This window comes from Triturus cristatus, chromosome 8 (genome assembly GCF_964204655.1).
Source record: "Triturus cristatus chromosome 8, aTriCri1.1, whole genome shotgun sequence".
NCBI classification, from domain to species: domain Eukaryota; kingdom Metazoa; phylum Chordata; class Amphibia; order Caudata; family Salamandridae; genus Triturus; species Triturus cristatus.
The window spans coordinates 502,985,205-503,004,053 of NC_140591.1; positions in this window are offsets into that span (position 1 = coordinate 502,985,205).

The following is an 18,849-nucleotide window of genomic DNA, read 5'->3' on the forward strand; positions in this document are numbered from 1 at the left end:
CCCTTGTCTGTAGGGTCTGAACGCAGAGGACCTACTAAATTGGACATCAGGTTGATCATCGCCACAGTTGGAACCTCAAGTGTTTTGTAAAATAGCCTCTAGGATGACTTCCTTTACTCACCTACCCTACCATGACATCTCACGGTTCACTACTAACCCATCTTGAGAATCTAGAAATTCTGCCAGTCCCTCACGGATCTCCCCACATCAGTCACTAGCCCACCCACAAACCCTAGGGCATTTATTACCCATTGGCTATCTACTGGGGCTACCATTGCACCTCCTACCTCAGGAACTACCCCCTTACTAGGCCACTATCAGACAGCTCCTCTCCCCAACAGGTTACATCTCCCCAACATGAAACCATGAGAACCACAACTTTTTCTCACAAACCCAGTGTGGGAAAATTTCTCATAGTCAACCCCATCCTACTGGCAGGAACCATTCATGGAACCATTCAGGACATCCATATCCTGGTACTCTCCCACCCCAACCTGACAGTGGTTTTGACCTACAAAAATGGTATGAACATCTCTCAAAAAAAGAATGACTCAGTGCGGTCTCCCTCAGATGAAATCTGCTTAGCCTTCCAATCACCGCCTACTACCCAAGAAGCAGACACAACCCCTTCTTCCCAATCTGTGGTGTGGGCACTTGTCACAGACCTTAAACCTATTGAGAAGCATACTCCTCATACAGGCCTAGTTTGTGTAGTGTTGTGGTTCAAATGGTACAATAGCCTGAGAACCGGTCACATTACACACAGTTAATACATTAACCATCAATGCTTTCATATGGGATCTGTGCGAGGGATCTTCCTTTCCTATATCTTGAGTTCACACAAACAAAAATGTGAATCTCTCTCAGAGCCTTATACAATGCTATTTGTGCATTAACGTATAGGTAAATCTGAAATTATGAAATGTTATCAGTGCATTCCAAAACTGGATACTATTGATTCAAGTTTTGCCAAGCTACATATTAGTTTAAAAATTGCAAAGGATATGAGCCCTTTACAAGTAATACGTCTGCAATTGTCTTTACACTGTGAACCAAGTACTCCATGGTAGCACTTGACTCTCCAGGGTATCAAACCAAGGACTACTCAGTTCCCTGGTAAGTAACAAAAATGCTCAATCATTGTCCAATCTGTGTTTTTACTCTTTAAAATGAAATGTATTTTTATCACACATATAGTACTAGATCAAATTACAAATGTGTACATCAGGTACATGGAAATACCTTTGGTGACACCCTCATAACATGTTAGACCCCTAGTAGGTCCTGAGCCCTGTAATCACAATACCCACACCCATACCAGATGTAACATCACAATATAATTTGGTGTCATTAGAAATAAGTCAGGCCCAGTGACATTGCAGCACCCTTGTGTGTCACTGTGAATAGAATCAATATTCACAAGTATTCCTTATAACCATAGACATACCTTGGTCTTTATTCTAACTTTGTGTAGACTACTACAGCAGTCAAAGGACCAACTACAAGGAGTCCCCACATTCCAGAGTCTCATAACAAAAGATCCAGCTGGAGAAGCGATTAGAATACAGGGCAACCTCTTCTGTGGTTAGGGATACTATTCCATTTGGGAGGTAGGGTTAATTGTGGCACCTCCTGTTGCCTCACACAGCTTATTGGCATAATGTGGTGGTTCTAGTGCCCCTCCTTGGAGAACCACAAGCAACAATATTTAATTTCTACCCTATTTCTGGGATGTTATAGGGTGCTCCTCTCCTAAGAGAATGGATATTTAGTGAGCAGTTTCCTGCTTCAGTAAGCCGTGATCCTTTTTTCTTTTTGCTGTGTGCTATATTCTTTACTTTTTGTCTTAGGTGTCTCAGTCCAACCCGGGACAGTCACAAGTCGCAGTGACCGTTGGGGGCCATAGGGGAGAGGCCCAAGGCAGGAGCTGCTTTCCTCATTGTCAGTAGACAATTCTGGTGCGATGTGCTCTTCTAGGTGGGGACATGGGGGGGGGGCTAGCAAGCACACTGCCCAGGGGTGGCTTCCTATTTTTTGACTTCAATGTTCCAGGGGATGGGGTCCCTGGAGCATCCTTGCACATGTCGGGCCCCAGGTGATGAGTTCCAATGGGCAGAAAGTTCCCTTGGGGAGGGCACCTCATGCATACACCTCCATGGGGGTTTACATGAAAATAAAGATATACCAAAATCTGTGTCTTGATACACCCCTGAGTATTTTTCAGGAAATGCAATGAAGATCTGCATGCTTTGGTTTCTTTTTGTTCTCTGGGGACCAGAATTTAAATCCCACTTTTCTGACCATGTTGTTCCAATTTTTATGATTTGGACTTGTTCTGCTCCTAATGGCCAACCATAGTCACCAAGAGCATTCTTTTAATGCCACCTGGCCTCTTTATGGTCTTTTTTTACGCAGCTAGATTTTCTGGCTCCCTGCTCCAGACCTGTTGTCTGTCTAGCTACTAATTCACTTAGCCTGGTGGTGGGGCAATCTTGTGCAACCCTTCCACAACCAGCCAGCAAAACATCTTCTGTGCCGCACTGTCAGGCCCAGAGCCTCCTGGCTTCTTGTAGGGTAGCTGTGTGTCAGGGAAGTAAAGGATCAGTCTTCAGAGGGTCCAGGGGATCCCTTCAGGGTCCCCCAGCAGGTTATTCCCCACACTTCTTCCTTAGGAGGCATAAGGGGGCCAGCACCACTGGCCCTGGAGAGATCCACCTAATGCCTTGGTGTTAACCGAAGTCAGAGACCCTTAGTCTGTCCTTGCAAGTCTTCAGGGGGCTTCTTCCCCAGCTCTGCATCCTTTTGCCATTGTCACTCCCAGGTCCAGTGTTTTGAACGTCTAGCACAACATCACTACACCCAGTCCCAACCCCATTGTAGAAGGTGTTTTTAACTACAAGATACACCGAAACGCTTCTACAAGAGGACACAGTTAATCTGTTTTAATAATAATCATGTTTTTAATATTATGATATGTACTCGGTAGAATATAAAATTCATTTGATTAATGTCAACAATTGTTAAAAGAATTACTGTAAAAGATACCGTTTTTAAATGTTTGTTTTTATGAAAATGCGTACAATGATATGTAATGAAAAGTGTTTCTAATGGATACAATATTGCTAAAATTTTGATAAACGTGTAAATAATAAAATAATAAGAATATAAATCTAGATTACGTGTTGCTATATTTGAAATTTATATATATTTTTTCTTTGGCTCACTGTAGTATGCATACAATCTCATTATAGGAGTAGTAAACAACACAAAAGGGAAACTTTTATTTTGAACAATCCAATTTGAAGACTTCAAATCATTTGTGGAAAGAGTTCTCATGAGACCCTTAGCTCTGCCCATCATTGACACAGCAGTCTGATCCCTCACATTGAGGAGCACAGGTCAGAACTCATTACATAAATTAATGCCTGGTGTATTTATGGACAAATGGGGTGGAGTTTTCTTGGGGCAAGAGGTAGTTCTTTATGTAGAAACCTTATTTGGAAGGCTCATGTCTTTAATCTGTATGTAGCAATGCTGCCATTTCTTCGCGGTGTGCTTAGAATTTCTACCTTTAGATTGACTGTCATTTTGCTGGTAATTCTGTGTTGTGACACTTTCATTGAGTGTAACTGTGTGTGTACTTCATCCAAATAAACATAAAGTGAAAGTGGCTATGCCCATTTGACTTAGTGAAGTGTCCAGTAAGCCCAGGGTATGTTGGCCTTTGTCTAAGACTAAAAAGAGAGGATTTCAGAGATACTGTTGCATCCTGGCTGGTAGCTGTTTAAACGATTACAGTTACACATGACAAAGAATACTCCTCTGTCACCTAAAAACATAATTCTTTTAACCACTATCTAAAACTTCCCTAGAGGAACCATGCAAGAACAAATGGTTGACATGCTACATGTTAAATAAAGGTATTCTCCTACAGTGACCAGAAACCAATTGCTTTTTGTCACTATATATTTAAGATGACTTTTTCCTATGGAAGGAGCTTACAGAATCTTGCTGAAAGTATTTTTTGCTAATTTATCAAAATCGAGTGCAGTGATGATAGGAGATTTCTAATACCGATAATGTAAAAGCAACTTAAAAAAAACAACTTTTTTCATACCTGGAAGCCAAGCAGCTTGAAACTGTTCTACTTGCTTTTCCTCTAGTGGCAGTTATTGACATTCCGATTAGGTGTGTAGTGTTGCGCTGCAAGGGAATAATGCACCAGATGCTGAAGGCAGGAAGACTGGTGTGTGACGAACCCTAAACCACTTTGTTAATAGGGGTGTGCAACATTTGCGTAATTAGGCTTCTCACAATTATCCAAAATGTTGTGGAAAATGTGAAAGTATAGTGAATTACATGGAATGGAAAAGCATCATTTAGCACTATAGTTTAGTGTGTCGTTTAACGTGAAATGCATCCTTGCATTAATTTCTCATGCTCGCATGCATTTCGTGCTTAAGAGGTACAAAAAACACAAATGTCGCAAACAACAGCCAGCCATGTGTTGTATGTTCATGTTGTTCCAGTACTACCTGGTTATAATTTTGCAACTAACAGAGGCATAGTTACGCAATTTGGCATAAGGAATGATCTAGGACATTTCGGTAACAAGCAGAACATACATTTCTCGAAATTACTAAAATTACACCAGCCCAATTTAAATTTTGCCTGCACCTATTTGTTAGGATGAACACCTTGAAATAGCACTGGTACCACATGGCATCATGGATGGCCAGAGCAACATCCTTAGTTTTCACATTAAGATAAACAAGCATTTGCAACATCTACTGTTCTTTAACATGGAGGAAAAGTAAGCACCAAACTGTGTGATATGCCACATATGGGAACACATGGAGAGAAATATTGCCTTTCACCGGGAAATGGTATAGTCCAAAGCTCTATTTGTAATATAAAATCAGGCCTTTCGGTGGTCATATCACTGAAAATAGAAGATTTGAAAAAAAATGTATTGTCTATGGGTGCTCGTGGAAGCCAATTTCAATGGACTGGAATCTATAGAATGCTAAAGTGATTCTGGTATTTTACTGACCTCTGCTTGTAGTTTTCAATCAAGAAAGTTGTTTTGAGGCAGTGGCCAGAAAAATAAAAATAGGAAAGTCTCTCAGCAGAAAGCAATTCTAGAATCTTACTGACCTCTTCTGGTCGTGTACTATCAAACAGTTAAATAGAGGCATTTGAAAAAGGAGAAAGTGTGGTATCTTCATATAAGGTTAACTGTTCTCCTGTATCTTGTAACTAGCTGCTCAGCCAGTGTGAGTGTTCCATGTGCAATGATGACATGACTGGAATGTTGGTGTGGTGTGAGACAGTTAGGAGAGGATGGGCTGAGCAGCTAGCAGGCTGCTCCTGGTGGGGCTATTCTATGGACTTTACCAACTTAATAAATATACTAAAGATCTATCCGGGCTACGTCTGCTGTGTCACATCAACCTATGGAACCAGGTCACTTCAATTGGCGACGAGTTGGACTAAAGAAACCGTGCGTGCAACCTGGATAGACTGATGTGCAACTGAACTAGTGTAACTTGATGAAAATGGATTTAATGAAAAGAAACTCCTCATCTGGCGAAACCACCTGGCACTGTGAGCCCACCAGTGACCACAACACCGGTCGCCCAAACCTCTGTGTGCCAGTTTGAGTGAGGAGTGGAGCTGCAAGTTGGTCATTAGTGCAAAACAGAAGTTTGCCTCAGTTCTGTTTCAACTACAAGGTGTTGCCTCCCTGAGCCGTCTTCTGGTTGTTTTGCGACCAAGTTGGATGTTTTAAGATCGCTGCTGGCTTTAGTGACAGTCGTGTTGTTGTACCTGCTGGTCTGTGGAGGGTCAGTACAACAACCAATTTCAAGTCTCCAGTACTAAAGGACAACGTGCCTTTGTTATCAAGGTAATTGGTGACCGTCTGTGCTGTCTTGCTGTCTTGGGAGAGTGTCTCCATCAAGAGGAGTTCTCCAGTGGACTCACAACTGAAATGATTAATCACCGAGTGTGTGATGTTGTGTGGGAAAATTTGTTTGGGGGCAAAAATCGGGCCCCGGTGTTAAACTACTGTGCCTCAACTTAAGCAGTGTATTCTAAAAGTAACGAGTGACAGCCTAAGGTTTGCGGTAAAATGCAAGCTGCCAAGTTTAAGGAAGCGAGTGGGCCAGTTCAAGTTTAAGGAAGCGAGTGGGCCAGTTCAAGTTTTTCCTTGCTTGTTTTTTTTTTTTAGCGTTCTTCTGTGTCAGCGCTACAAGTGAACCGTTTTTTTTTTTAAGTGACGCCTCTTGAGAGCACTGTTGTGTGTCTAACTTTGTGTGTTCTTTGGGGCTGGCGCTGGACTGGTGTGAGTTTTATTTGTGCCTGTTTAATTTCAGGTGCGATTTGGTTTGTTTTGGATCGCCTTGTTGCATTGCCTGCTTAAAAGGAGACCGTCACTGTGACCAAGATGGGGTTTTTGATTAAAAGTCATGTTGTGGCCAGACTTGTTTGAGCTGTTAGTTGCGCTACGTTTTAAAAATTCAAACACAGCTCGCGCACACCTACCTGCGTTCTTTAGCCTCGCGGAACCATGGCCTTGAGGTTTTCATTCCGAGGTTTTCGTTGCTTGGCAATATGGGGCTCTGCTTATGGACACATTGCAGCATGTACGCGCTGGGAGCCACCCTGCGCGAAGCGCCACAGCGTGCCGCCATTTTGGAGTCGGCGGATCGGCGTTTTCTGCAACCATGTTCATTTAATGTGCCTGCCACTACGCAGCCAATCTTTGTTCAATTAATAAAGTTTTTAAAGCACTTCTGCAGCGTCGTAACGCTCAACGTGGAGTTGGTTTCTTTGCCTCTCAAGTGTCCATTTTTTTCAGTCTATATCGCTTGTCTGCTGAGTCCTTTTTTCATGTCACCGGACATTCAGTTTGGATTATTTACATCTGTCAAGTACTTTGGTCTGCTGGCAAGTACTATGTCTCCTTCGAGCACTGTTGATCTTCACAGTCAGAGCGCACTGTATCGGCTGCAGAGTGTTTTCTTCTGGGATGTTACCAAGTACTGTTATACGCTTGTCTAATTATCGTGCTGACAGGCACACCAGTGTCGTTTTAAGTGTACAGTGGTTATATTATGTGTGGTATGTTGTTCACATTTTTGTTTTTAGTAATGGGTGTTAATCCCATATACTTAGTGGTTTATGTGAGTTTATGTGTGCTACATGTTCGTTTTAATTGGGTGTGATAGTTATTTTGTGCTACACCTACTCAATTGGAATGGGTTTTGCCTCATTCCCACATCATAAGTCACCTTTCCGATATTTTAGACCTGTCTTTGGAGTTAGCATGTTAGTTACATATTTTCTCTGTGTCTTTAGGGGGTGTTAGTCCCACCTATGTTATTGTTTATGGGTTTTAGTCCCATATTCTTAGTGTTTAGGGGGGGGTTAGGCCCACCTACGTTATTGGTAATGGGTGTTAGTCCCATCTACTTTGTGTACAGGGGGTCTTAGTTCCTCTCCACCTATGTATTAGTAATGGGTATTAGTCCTTTTTACTAAATTTTAAGGGGGTGTGAGTCCCACCTTTTTCATGTTTGTGTTGGGTGTTAGTCCCTTCATTTATATATTAGCTTTTGTGTGTGTGGGTATCTGTCTTTTGATGCCTCACTGTGCTGCAATTCTGTTGTGTTTGCTGCACTAGTTTATGGGTTTTAGTCCCATTTTTGTATTCTGTACGTTTGGGGGGTTGCTCCCTTATTTTCGGAGTTTAAGGGGGGGGGTGTTGGTCCCACCTGCGTTTTGATGGTGGGTGACATCCACCCATTGTGTATTTGTTTGGGAGTGATTCTTTCTGTGTGTTTCTGCAGTTTCTCGAGTGTTTTTTGTCGTTCTTTATTGTGATTCTCTGTGTTTTCTTTCATGAGTATCTCGTGTGGTGTTTCCAATCTCCATTTGGTAGTTTAACGTTTTATGTTTAACGTTTTTTTTGTGTCTCATTAAAGGAGGAGGTTGGTGATGGTGTGTGTGTTTAATGTTTTTTGATTCTTATTATAAGAGGAGGATGGTGATAGTTCATTCTTATTTGATTGTTCATTCTTATTTTTCATCCTTTTCTTATCCTTTTCCTTCCGTTTTATAGTCTGGTTCCCTTTCGTGGTATGTTTAATTCATCTTACCCTTGGGATTTGGACTATTTATCTCTTGTTTATATTTTGTGTTTAGTTACTATGTACTTTTAGTGTTCTTTGGTTTATTGTCAACTGTAAAGAAGGGAGATATTGTAGTATCTTCATATAAGGTTAACTGTTCTCCTGTATCTTGTAACTAGCTGCTCAGCCAATGTGAGTGTTCCATGTGGAATGATGACGTGACTGGAATGTTGGTGTGGTGTGAGACAGTAAGGAGAGGATGGGCTGAGCAGCTAGCAGGCTGCTCCTGGTGGGGCTATTCTATGGACTTTACCAACTTAATAAATATACTAAAGATCTATCCTGGCTACGTCTGCTGTGTCACATCAACCTATGGAACCAGGTCACTTCAGAAAGCAATTCTGGTATTTTACTGACCTCTACTGGTGGTTTTCTATCAAACAACGACATCAGACCTTGGTACTGTTGGTGCCTATTTTAACACATTAGGTAACTCTCCTATGCGACCCCCCCAGTCTTCCGCCTTATCGGAAATTGTCTCCTCTGACCCCTTACCACGTAATGACCCAGTTAGACACCCCGCTGAGGGACATGGTGGTACATCTACCCTTAGCTTTGGAACAAATATTGGTTATACTAACCTTCCCTCGGAGTGTGCGCCATTTGTGGTTGTCCTGACAAATGTACCCATCCTAGGAAATCAGCCTGCTCAGCCCCGTGAGGAAACTCATGAGTCACTAAAAAATAAAACTGTGTCCTGGCTCAATAGAAGATGTGGTTTTCCGATAAATCTCGCAGATCACATCTTATCTACTAGAAGGACGAAGTGGGTTGGTCCATCCCAGAAAAGTAGTAGCGGGGACTGTGTCATAGTTAATTTTAGATATCCGCAACATGTTAACACAGTCCTGCTACGCGCAGCCTTTCTGGCGGCTGATGCCAACAGTGTTTGTGCGCGTCCGTTGGGCTATTTTTATATGCATAATAATAGATCCCCAAACTGTGTGAGATCTAGACCATTTTCATTCAGGGTACCTCAGAGGCCCGTAGCCCCCCAAGGGCTTAATACGGACAACTTTTGTGGGTATGGACCTAACATTACCACCCATAACAGATTTGGGGCACTTTCGGATTTGGAGGTGTGTGATTGACGTAAGGACTCAGAAAATCAGGGGATTGTCAGCCCGGTCACCTTAGTCACCAGAGATATCTCTAAAGTTATTACGAACTTTAGAAGTTCACAACTTAATGTTGATAGCACTGTATTTGACACCGGGGATTTAATAAAAATGTTAAGCTGGAATATTGCGGGCTTACGATCTAAAAAGAGTGATAGTGGTTGGCTAGACACATTAAAACAATATGACATTATAGCCTTACAAGAGACCTGGGATAGGGACTGTGATTTTTGGATGGATGGTTTCACCTCCTATTGTGTGCCTGCCCAGAGTTCTATAGCGGGTAGAGATAGGGGTGGCCTCATGTTCCTTATCTCAGTAAATATTATGGGAAGTACCAAGAAGATTGTAAGTACCTCCCATCATTGTCTTATATTGGAAGTAAGTCTGGCAAATAACACCAAGCTTATATTAATTAACTGTTATAATTCACAGCAAGAAGAACTCCCCAATGAGCATATTCACTGGCTGTCAAAATTTTTAGAATCCTATAAGGACAATCAAACCACTTTATGTTATTATATTTTGATGGGTGATTTTAATGTACATTTATGTGATCTAAATTGCCATTATAGGGATAAGGACGGCCCGCAATTCACAAACCCTCAGCATTTTGAACACAGTTCGAAGGGGGAAGCCATGGAGTCCCTTCTGTCAGATAATGATTTGTATGAAGTTGAGTTCCTGGATAAGAATACTCGTGTCCCTACCTATGCTGCAAGAGATAGTGAATCTATAATTGATTACATATTTTTATCAGCAGGACTTTTAAAACATGGTTTTTTTTATAATGCCCTATGGTCCTGTTTTAGTGATTTTAGCTAATGTTTTCCCACTCATGAACAAGTGTGCCCTGACCCCTGTTGTGGTTTCCGTAAACGTTAAAGACAAAGGGAGGAGACTTAAATGGAGTAAGGTAATCCCAGAAGACTTTTTTTAATTTAATCACCTCAAAGGCTGGCCCATACTTAAGTACATGTGCCGATTCGTCCTCCTTTGGCAGGGATATAATATTGGCCTTTGAAGCAATTTGTTTTCAAGTGGCCAATGAACTTACCACGAGAGGTAGAGATGTTAAAAGTAAATCTACCTGCGGTTGGTTCAATCACAGTTGCACCTCAGCCTTAAACCAACTTAAAAATGCCCTCAATGAGAAACCGAGAAATAAAGGGCTAATTATACAGTTAAGGAAAGAGTACTCGCAAGTAAAACTGATACGGAAAAGGGAAATCAAACAAGAGGCATGGGTAGCTTTAATGGATAATGCTATCTTGAAAGACAGCTCTAAATTTTGGGAAATCATTAATTCCCCTTTGCTACCCGGTTCACAGAGTTCGGTGTTAGAACTGAATATCTCTGAGGAGGAGTGGTTAGGTCACTTCGAAAAAATGTATGGAAGTAACCTGGAGCTGGAAGCCTTTACGAAACCAATCTCTAGTCCTCCCCTCCCCCTTATCAATTTTTCATTTGATGAGGTAGTGAAAGCAATTGAGGTAACAGCTGGGGGTAAGGCGCCCGGCCCCGATGGGGTGCCCTCGGATATGTACAAGGCTAACCCTAAGTACTGGGCCAAAATTTTGTTAAATGTTTTTAATTCAGCGGCCGCAGAAGTCCGCCCGAAGTCGTGGTCCTTGTCGATCATAATCCCTGTGTTTAAGAAGGGCCAAAGGGGTGACCCTAGATGTTATAGGCCCATATCCTTGCTGGATTCCTCGTTCAAAATCCTAGGAAAGGTTATTCTGGCTAGGATAAATGATTGGGCTTTAGAGAAGGGTGTAATCTCTAATGCGCAGTATGGTTTTAGAACAGGGAGGGGTACAGAGGACCAATGTCTCAATCTACACCTAATTATTGCAAAGTATACTAAAGCTTCTGGGGGCTCGATTTTCTTAGGTTTTATGGACCTGTCCACGGCTTTTGACCTGGTTAACAGGTCTAAGCTTTGGTCTAAACTGCTGGAACTGGGTCTAGATAAGCCTCTTGTGTACTTTTTGGCAGAACTACATAAAGATTTGAAAGCCTCAATAAGGATGTCCCAGGAGGGGAAATGTACAGCCAGTTTTAAATCGGGTAGAGGGGTACACCAGGGTTGTATCCTCGCCCCTATGTTATTTACATTGTACATAAATTCCCTTGAAGAAAGCCTGTTAGCTGCTTCCCTCGATATCCCACGGATCGATGGTACTCCCATACCCGTACTTCTTTATGCGGATGACACTGTTTTATTGGCCCGGACCCCGCTAGGTCTTCAAAGATTATTGAATTCCTTTGGGAATTTCATGAAATCTTTGGACCTTGTGGTGAATAACGATAAATCCCATATTATGGCACTAGGTAAGGGAAAAAATCTTCTTAAAACATGTTATTGTAATGGAGCTGTTATTCCTAAAGTGCAAGTATTCACCTACCTGGGAGTAGTTTTCAATGATAAGGGTTCCTGGGCATCCCAAATAATCACCAAGGCAAAAGCGGTACGTAGCTCCTCGGTTGCAATATTGGATTTTGCAAAAAGGTTGGGAGGGAAACCCTGTGAAGCTATCTTAAAAATATACCAAGCAAAATCTGTTTCTATAGCTAGGTATGGGGCTGCTATTTGGGGGTATACTAACCCGGAACCCATTAAAATAGTAGAGAATACATTTTTACGTGCCCTTCTTGGCCTCCCTCAATCTACCGCAACACACTCGGTCCATCTAGAATTGGGCATTGGATATATTTCCGATATTTTAAAAATAGCTCCAATTCTGCTATGGATCAGAATCTGGCTGAATTCGGATTTAACATTGAATCACAGCATTCTGAAAGATTGCATTAAACTTGATAAATGGAAGGAAATACAGTGGTTGTCGTATATTAAATTAATTACTAATGAGTTAGGACGCCCTGAGCTCTTTACCAATCCCGAAGGTCTCTGCAAAGCCGATTTAAAGTGGGTTAAGACATACTATATTAAGCACTGCGAGGTTAAGCGTGAATCCTATGAGCTTGGTAAATCCTCAGTAAGGGTTCACCTCTTGCTTAATGTATCTATGGATATGCACCCATATTTGTCAACTGTCACAAATTTTTATCATAGATGGGTTCTGACCAAATTCCGTTTCAGTCAGATTCATTTATTACTAAGTGTCCCATAGGGGTGGTTTAAGCCGGGAGATGGGGCCCCATGTGGCTGCGACGATCTTTCTGTTCAAGATACAATGCACTTTATGTTTTTTTGCTCTTTGTACCTTGAAGTTAGGAAAAGGTTTATCTTTCCTATTTTGAGAGAGGGAGCTTTTGTCCAAGTTAAACCTGCTCTAATGTTTTTACAATTAATGGAATCGCCTACAACTATGTTCTGTGTAGCCAGTTTTCTAGTTGCTTCTATTAGGCTAAGGAGGTCTAGATTGGCCACCTTGGAGGAAACCAATTGATTTTTATAAACTTGTATCACCAGGATTATTTAATTTTCTTTTTTAATTATGTAAATGATGACATGTTTTTAAATTGTTGATTATTGAATTGTACACTTTTATGATTTTAACTAATCGAATAAAGTGTTTTTTGACTTGACTTGACTTGACTATCAAGACAGTTATATAGAGGCAGTTGAACAGAAAAAAGTCCCTAAGCGGAAGCAGACAAGTGCTAGTGCTGATCTCCAGAGCCCAAAAAGTACATATACATATAAGTATATACTAAAGTATATACAAGAGGTCTCATATGCTCGACCTAAAAAAAGGATTAGAAAGTGTCTGAAGCCTTTCCTCCAGAGACACAGTTGGACTTGGCCCTTTGGCAGGTTCACCCCTAAATGTGATCTAATATTAGTTGTTTTTGGCCTCTGCGCACTTTAGGACTATGGCCCAGTGTAAAGTGTGTGCGCACTCTGAGTGCGTGCGTTGAGATTGGCCTGCCCTCCCATAGGAATGCATGGGGGATATGTGTTTCCATGGTAATTCCTGTTGTGAGAGGAGTGCAGGGTCGAGTTTAGTATGTGCGAACTCGTGAGAATAAATGCTGCGCAATGGTGTGCGCAGATTTATTGTGACTGGTGGAGAAGTGCCACTTTTAGATGTTGGCATTTCTGTGTGCTGTGTGTCTGCCTGCCTGATGTGGAGTGCATGTGTGGCTTTTGATTGACAGGCGCTGGATGGTGTGGGGAATTCCAAGAGCCAGGGTGAGTCAGCCCAGTGGTGAATAGAGAGATCTGCATCTAGATGGGAGGGAGGAGTTGCACCTGGGACCTGAATAGGACTGTGCCTTCCCTCCACAAGCTGGCTCCACCCCCTGTGGTGCATCTGAGCACCTAGCCCCCACCTGAGAAAGGAGAGAGGAGCTGAGCACAACAAAGTGCTCCAAAGCTCCCCCCAAACCAGTTGCATCTGGTTTTCCCCCAGCCCTGTGCTGTGTGACAAAGGAAAGCTGTGTATAAAAGAAGGAGCTGTGACCCCATGAAAATGCTCTCTGTTGTGCTTGTCCTGACGCTGGGGGCTGCTGCTGCTGGACTCGAGGAGCAACCGCCACAAGGGACTGCCTCCCTGCTGGAGGGCCCTGTGTGCTGGCCTGCCTGAGCCCAGCCTTGTGCACCCTGAACCTTGCCCTGGAAACCCAGGTCCTAGCGCCTAGAAGAGCACTTTACTTGCTTTTGGCAGAGCGCTCGACTTTTGCCCTTTTGAGCCCTCTGTTTTCTGCCCAAGAGGACTGCTGGTGGCCTGCAGCGCAAAGCTGCCTTGTGTGGGATTTCCCCTACGTGGCGTGGGGAAAGCAGGAGCCCACCCCGCGTTATTGCCGCCTTTGAAATTGATTTCTACAAACGGGAGCCCATCCCGCGTATTGGTGCCGGTTTTGTGAGGATTAGGAGGCGGGTGACCACCCCGCGTGTTATGCCGATTTTCCTCTATTTTTAACTGGTGGGTGCCCACCCCACATGTGGTGCTAACTGGCGGGTGCCCACCCCGCATTTGCCTTTACCTACAACGGGAGCCTACCCCGTATTACCCACATCCAAGTCATTGCCGTGGCCCGATCGTCAAAACCTGACCCGGAAGCCAGGCAGAGCTCGCCTGACTCCGGGCGGGTCCAAACCCGGAAGCAGCTGGCCGGCCAATAGCAGCGCTGCCTGCCCGAGAGGCCGCTCGGTGCCTTGCAGGCTCCCCGTGAAGTCCCGGTCCCTGAAAGGGGGACCGGGTGAAGGAGGATACCACCGCAGTGTGGAGGCCTTCGAGGCACAGGACGGTGTCTAGATCGAGGAGACCAGCGAGTCCCCAGAGCCCCCGGTGAGTGTGACGTGTGGAAACGTCCTGATTCGTTCTTGGTGCTCAAGAGGCACCCGGACAGTCCTACGTGGATCCTGCGCGGCCCCACCTGACAGCGGGTCGCTCCAACGTTGGGGGCATTTGTTTCTAGGAGTCCCCCGAGTGGGGCTCCCCCAGCACTGATTTCTTTTGGGGCATTTTCAGTTAGAGCCCCAGAGCGGGGCCCAGAGGCACTGTAGTGCCAGAGCTTGTTTGCTGGCCATCTTCCCCAGCTGCCCTGCGAGAACGCAGGCAGCTGCAGTGTTTGGGGGCACCTTTATTTTGTTAGGTTCCCAGGAGGGACAGTGACTGCCCGTGCCCATCCTGTTGATTTTACAGCTGCCCAGCAAGTAGTGGGCAGCTGCCATGTTAAGGCTTGAGTAATTGCGCCTTGTGCTTTTGCTGCATTGGCAGCCCACCCTGACATTCTGGACATTGGCCATTTTGAGCCCTGTGAGAGGCCAGTTGGCCTGGGGGCCAGGTTCAGTGCGTTGTGTCCCCGATTGGCGCACACTGTGTTTATGCTAATTATTGCCCATGGTATTTATGCATAGTGTGGTTATGCTAATGTGATGCCTAAGGTCATTATTATAACAGTAGTTATTGGGTGTTTCATTATTTGTGTTTCACTTACCTTTTCCGATGGTTATGACCAGGGCCCGGTTGGCCTGGTCCTGTAAATAATTCCCCTGTGAATATTGCCTAGTGCCAGTTGGCACAATGTATAATATGTGATTATGTTTCTAATGTATTTATGACAATACAAAGGCTATTTCTATATATAACCTTGTGTGGAGTTCCCTTTGTGGTGTACCTGGGGTGTTGTTGCTGTGCACGTGCGCGAACGCTTTACACATTGCCTCCGGGATAAGCCTGACTGCTCGTGCCAAGCTACCAAGGGGGTGAGCAGGGGTTATCTTTGGCATGTAACTCCCTTGCCCTGACTAGAGTGGTGGTCTCTGCCTGGCTTTGGCGCAAGCCTTAGCCAACCAGAGATCCCATTTCTAACATTGGTGATCAGCGGTGGGATTAGGACTTGTGTTTGCGCAGTGCCAAAGCGACAACTGGCTGCACTACAAGCACTGCATTTAGATAATCACATGTTGGGGATTATTGTTTCAGATTTTATTTTTCTCCTGAAAGTGTCATTTTCAAATTGTGTACTCTTGCTTCAGATCTTAAGCCTAGGAGTCTTACATTATACCTGTGTGCGTTTTAGTACCTTGCCAAGAATGGAACCTACCTTTAATGCATATAATCTGTTGGAATACAGTATGTTGGAGTTAAGGGGGTTCTGTGATGAGAGAAACTTGTGTGAGTCCCCAGAAGTCCTGGAGTGCCAGGCAAGTACTCCGCCAAAGGGTTTAGACCCAAGAATGGGAGGCCAGGTTCAGGATCAGCCTGACCTGGAGGGAAGGACAACTGTAAGCAGTGTCCTGACCGATGTAGCTGCTAGGGGCACCACTCTAGTTGAGAGGGTGCCGGACTCTGGAAGGGGGTGCAGAGGTAGGGAGTCCTCGCCTCTGACCCCGGTGCAACCTGAGGGGTTAAACCTTAGGTTGGGAGACCAGTTCTTGGAAAGAGGTCCTGAACTGGTGTGTGAGTTGTGTTATAAGGGTGCCTCTCAGAGGAGGAGAAGGCGGAACCGTAGAAGAAGAGGTAGGGGGAGGAGAGCCTCGCCCATGACTTCTGGTCAGCCTGAGGGTACGGACCCTAGGCTGGAGGATCGGTGGCAGTCTAGAACTGCCCTGATGAGGGGTAGAGTGGAAAATGGTCACTATGTTCCAGGGGTTACTGCCCCCCACCCTGTGAGATGGCAGGGACCAGATACATCTGGATGGCCTAGGGCCTGGCCACAGACAGCTAGGGAGTACCAGTGGGGTAGCCCAGTTGCTCCGGACAGCTTTTACAGAAGGAACCACCTGGGTTCACCGTGGCGTAGAACAGGAGGGTGTCCCTGTAGTTGCGGGCCCGGGTCCGTGTTCTATCGCCCCAAGCAGGGAAGCCCATCACAGTGGTGATTAGTCTGCCCTGCATTTTGGCTGGAAGGGGGTTGTGTTGGATTTGGCCCTTTTGGCAGGTTCACCCCTAAACTTGTTGCCTTTTAATGTGACCTAATATTAGTTGTTTTTGACCTCTGCGCATTTTAGCACTATGGCCCAGTGTAAAGTGCGTGCGCACTCTGAGTGCGTGTGGTGAGATTGGCCTGCCCTCCCATAGGAATGCATGGGGGATATGTGTGTCCATGGTAATTCCTGTTGTGAGAGGAGTGCAGGGTCGAGTTTATTATGTGCGAACTCGTGAGAATAAATGCTGCGCAATGGTGTGCACAGATTTATTGTGACTGGTGGAGAAGCGCCACTTTTAGAAGTTGGCATTTCTGTGTGCTGTGTGTCTGCCTGCCTGATGTGGAGTGCATGTCTGGCTTTTGATTGACAGGCGCTGGATGGTGTGGGGAATTCCAGGAGCCAGGGTGAGTCAGCCCAGTGGTGAATAGAGAGATATGCCTCTAGTAGGGAGGGAGGAGTTGCACCTGGGACCTGAATAGGACTGTGCCTTTCCTCCACAATGCTGGCTCCACCCCCTGTGGTGCGTCTGAGCACCCAGCCCCCACCTGACAAAGGAGAGAGGAGCTGAGCACAACAAAGTGCTCCAAAGCTGCCCCCAAACCAGTTGCATCTGGTTTTCCCCCAGCCCTGTGCTGTGTGACAAAGGAAAGCTGTGTATAAAAGAAGTGGCTGTGACCCCATGAAAATGCTCTCTGTTGTGCTTGTCCTGATGCTGGGGGCTGCTGCTGCTGGGCTCGAGGAGAAACCGCCACAAGGGACTGCCTCCCTGCTGGAGGGCCCTGTGTGCTGGCCTGCCTAAGCCCAGCCTTGTGCCTCCTGAACCTTGCCCTGGAAACCCAGGTCGTTGCGCATAGAAGAGCGCTTTACTTGCTTTTGGCAGAGCGCTCGACTTTTGCCCTTGTGAGCCCTCTATTTTCTGCCCAAGATGACTGCTGGTGGCCTGCAGCCCAAAGCTGCCTTGTGTGGGATTCCCCCTACATGGCGTGGGGAAAGCGGGAGCCCACCCTGCGTTATTTCTACCTTTGAAATTGATTTCTACAAACGGGAGCCCACCCCGCGTGTTGGTGCCGGTTTTGTGAGGATTAGGAGGCGGGTGCCCACCCCGCATGTTATGCCGATTTTCCTCTATTTTTAACTGGCGGGTGCCCACCCCGCATGTGGTGCTAACTGGCGGGTGCCCACCCCGCATGTGCCTTAACCTACAATAGGAGCCTACCCCGTATTGCCCACAATCAAGTCATTGCCACGGCCCGATCGTCAAAACCCCACCCGGAAGCCAGGCAGAGCTCACCTGTCTCTGGGCGGGTTCCCATTTATTTCTTCACCTGGGTACATTGCATTGAGTAGTATCTTTTCTAATATTGTTCACTTCCTATTTATTTCTTCACCTGGGTATGTTGCATTGAGCAGCAGTATAATTTACTGTGTAATCTGCTCCTTTCCAATATGGCCGACACAGCAACCTTAACTTGCTGTAGTCCATCATCGATGCCCAGTATATATACACGCCAGACTAACATTCATCGCCGAAAGGAACTTCCGTGACACAAACATAGGACGCAATTGACAGAGACTCCGGCGAGCTCTATTTTCTCAAGAGCATGCAACTTTACCGTTCGTTTTCTAAAAGTACTGATAGTTGCTTTGTTTTCAAAGTGCACCTACTCCGTTTCTCATTTTTATCCGCACCTTCATTGATTAACCCACATGCCGGTCCTCTACTGGGTTTTACGATCAGTCCTGAGCACTTTTGTTTTGATGCCGAACTTATGTAGATTTTTATGTTCTAGCAACACAACACATTTCAGTGAGACGCTTTTAGATTATTCAGATTCCGGTAGCACCAACCTCTGAAACACTGGCCGATTTTCCAATTTTTTGGGTTACCAGATACTCTATCGGTCACCTTTATTAATAACATTATTGTTTGAAACAGCTGTTTACAGTCCCTTCGTGTATTGAGTTTAAATTTAATTTAATTTACAGGACTTTGTTCCCTGATGAAGGGTTTTAATATCCGAAATGCACTGGAACACAAAGGAGTAAAAATCGCTAACTAATGATGTTGAATACTATTGTATCAAGATGAATTCATATGAGGATTGAAAACAAATATGAATCAAACTATATTGATGGCTGGATGAACTTACTTCACGTAACATCAACTAAGAATAGCATCAACACCCTTAGG